This window comes from Mastomys coucha, unplaced genomic scaffold (genome assembly GCF_008632895.1).
Source record: "Mastomys coucha isolate ucsf_1 unplaced genomic scaffold, UCSF_Mcou_1 pScaffold14, whole genome shotgun sequence".
Classification (NCBI taxonomy): domain Eukaryota; kingdom Metazoa; phylum Chordata; class Mammalia; order Rodentia; family Muridae; genus Mastomys; species Mastomys coucha.
In genome coordinates this window covers 80,801,607-80,804,879 of record NW_022196896.1, presented here as the reverse complement: position 1 = coordinate 80,804,879, position 3,273 = coordinate 80,801,607, and the positions used below count along the sequence as shown (strand labels likewise).

The window sequence follows — 3,273 nt, the reverse complement described above, 5'->3', positions numbered from 1 at the left end:
AGAAATCTGCCTGCCTCTGCCTCCCAAGTGCTGGGATTAAAGGCGTGTGCCACCACTGCCCGGCCATTGTCTGGTTTTTAAAAGAAAAGATAGTAATTATATTGAAGATTTGTTTTCTACAGAGAAGTATATTAAAATCATAAAATTATCTCTCTTAGAAAGATTTTTAAATTAATGAAATATCACATACTCTTATTTATGTATTTTTTCCAGACCTGGTACTATAGGTAAGTTATATGGAAGATTATATGTAAAGAAGTATGTTAAACTGATCACTTAGAATAAATGGGAAATTTAAATGACTACTAGTTCTTTGGGGAAAAAGGGATGTGCATGTCTTCATCTTGAACTTTCTCACCTAGAAAAACAAAAGTTACAATATTAGCAAAGATGGCATTTTCCTTATAGGGAAACATTTAAAATGTATTTATAGTTAAGATTTAAATTTCTTTTGTTTGTTGTTGCATTTTATGAAATAAATGGGTATGGTTTTAGAAGCAGCAGGTATGTTACATTCAAAACATTATGATTCTGGCTTGTTTAGCTGAACAATAAAGGCAATGGGATTATAATCAAAATCGTTCATTTCCCCATTCTTCCAAAGAGACATGGATTTCTTGTGAGTTAGCAACCATTGTTCTGTACTGCATTTGTGAAAAGCTTTCCATTATTAATTTTCTTAAATGTGATGACAGGAAATGATGATTATTCTAAAGGTGGAATTTATCACGTGGAATATGCGCTTGAATGCTGCTCTAAAGTGAGAAAACAAAATAGAACAGCGACACCAAGGAGCTTCCCTGACTGTTTTTTCACGCAGAGACTCTAGGGTGGGACTCAAGACAAAGTGTGATTGTAACGCATGCTCAGTGGGATGTAGCTACATCCCTTCACTAAGGGTTGATAGGAAACCTCAGAGAAACAAGATACATACTTGCACAAGGATGAGTCTAAGGGCGGGAGACAAAGCATTCAGGAAGTACTCAACTTCGTAGAGGAAACAGCTTCTGGTGCAGGGTGTTTCTGAACGATGATCTCTTTGGCTATTTCTGGTGGGGTTTTTTTTTGAGGGGGGTTTGCGGGGGGAGCTTTGTGTTCTCTTTATTGCCCTGCACTGCAACTCTCTCTTGCTTTTCTCAGGTGACCACGTTAAAGCTGCAGAAGAGCTTTCCAATATGAAGTCTCGTGTGTGTTTTCCCCTTCCATATTAGTCAGTTTATACTTATTTTGCTCTACATTTTCAGATTTTTACATGTAAACAGCTGGACCTTTGGAACACATGATACTGATATGCATATTTCAGCATTTTTCTCTTTTATGACTGTAACTATTGAGTGAGGCTGTACGTATTCGAAGGAGTTACAAAAACACCACAGGTGAAATGAAATGATAATTTTCCTAATTGGATATTTTATTGAAGATGCTCCTTTATATTTATTACCTACTATCAAGCAGCATTACTATAGTAGACTGTATGGAATAATAGACATTCAGACCTGCTTGCTACAGTGTGTCATATGTAATAAGGATTCAGACTTAGGATTTGTTTTTCTTTTTTCCTCCTAAAAAGATGATGCAGCCCTACATTTAGCATGCACTCTTGAAATCTCCCCTGCTAGTTTTGTACTGAATGAGGGCAATGGATACCCAAGTAGAGCTGAAATAGAAAACAAAGAGATTCTGTTGCAAAGAGATTGCAACGTCTCTAGGAGATGCTTGTATGCTGTGTTCAAAGGTAAACAAAAAAACAAACAAACAAAACTGTCCCAGGTTGAATATCCCAGCTTTGTGCCAACCGTACCTTATATACAAGTCACCCAGCCAGGAACAGTAGCAAAGGGTGAATTCCCCACTCTTCCAACAAAGCCACTCTCTTTGTCATAGCTTGCACTGAGCCCTTCCAATTCCCATATTTTCATTTGACATAGCTACATTTCCTGTCTATATTTTTAGGAATATTGGCAACATTCTCTTTGTGATTCAAACAAGAAACACTGTACTAGCATTCACAGAGTGCTGTTGTGGTATCATAAGTCAAATTAGCTTACTGTAGTTTTTTGTAGACTCAAGTTGATGCTACATATGAAGAATAAAATACTTGTGTGAAAAGTTCTGTGTGTGGCTTGGTGTGTTCTATCGCAGTCAGACACAAAGGTACCTGTCTCTGGAGGGCTTTTTGGTGTTTGTGAGTGGAAGTCATTATGTGATTCATTTGTTGTTCTCCAGAACCTAACACAATGTCTGAGATGTAGCAAGTGTTCAATTGAATACTTGTCAAATTCAAGTGTGTCTTCCATCCTTCACACAATACTAAACATAAACTAAAGCAAAAGACACTTTAGTTATTGAGATTGTTATCCACCATTCAAAAATATTAGCAATTATTAATGAGATATTCCTAATTGAAGTATGTAACAGCTTATTCAGATAAATGGCTGGGTGAGAGGTTCCTCACTACCATGGAGTTCCTAAGTGGAACTAGAGACTCGTTTTTTCTTTCTCAGCATTGCTTCTAATCTAGGCGAGTGCTTATTAACTTTAGAGTCCTTGAAACTGATGGGTACCCACAGGAGACTATTAGCTACAAGCTTGTAAGTCACAGGGCAGAGGCAAAGGGTACCCTTTGGCTTAAAAATTCCTCCCCAGGGTATATGTGAGTTTAATACTGGTTTAGTTTCATAAATGTATGGTCCTGGCAGTGGGAGAAGGCTGTTTTACATGTGACTGTTTGCACACTTGTTCCTCAGACACGGCAGTTAGAACCTCCTTCAATTCCATTCCATCATTTTGCTAACCAGAAACTCTCCACACACATTTCTAAAGCCCATGGGGCAGAGAACAAGTACGCAGGAGATCCAGAGTGGAAGTGTTTCCTCTAATGGAAGCAAATGTACTTCGAGAGCCGTAGACTGTCAAAAGTCCCTTGGTGCATCTCTATATAGGTCTTCGGCAGCCTCTCCATCCTTTGAATCTCTTCAGTGAGGATTCTATTTCCAAGATGTGGCCTATTTTCCTGTGTTCTGGATCTTCTGTGGCCAAGGGTTTCTGAGAGCATTGAGATTTTTATTCTAGTTGCAAAATACTACCCTTCTAAATTTTCCAGATCTCAACTGTCCACTGACTCAGGTGTGACAGGAAACATGACTCATAATCCCACTGGGTTCTCAGTCCCAGTTTACTGAAGGAGGCATGAGAACATGGGCCCACAGGTGTTGGACACTCTTCTTATTTTGAGATTGCCAGGGGAAACAGGTCCAACTTTTGCCTTAGAGG

The 3,273-nt window shown here is 38.6% G+C and overlaps 1 protein-coding gene across 1 annotated transcript in view; it reads left to right on the top strand.

Moving 5' to 3' along the window:
- The window catches only part of CUNH2orf66 (chromosome unknown C2orf66 homolog), a 3,757-nt gene extending 2,361 nt beyond the window's left edge, over nucleotides 1–1,396 (top strand). Inside the window, exon 4 of the mRNA XM_031368839.1 lies at nucleotides 1,141–1,396. The gene's annotated coding sequence lies outside the window, so the exon portion shown is untranslated. The remainder of the gene's footprint in view (nucleotides 1–1,140) is intronic.
- The last annotated feature ends 1,877 nt before the right edge of the window (nucleotides 1,397–3,273 follow it).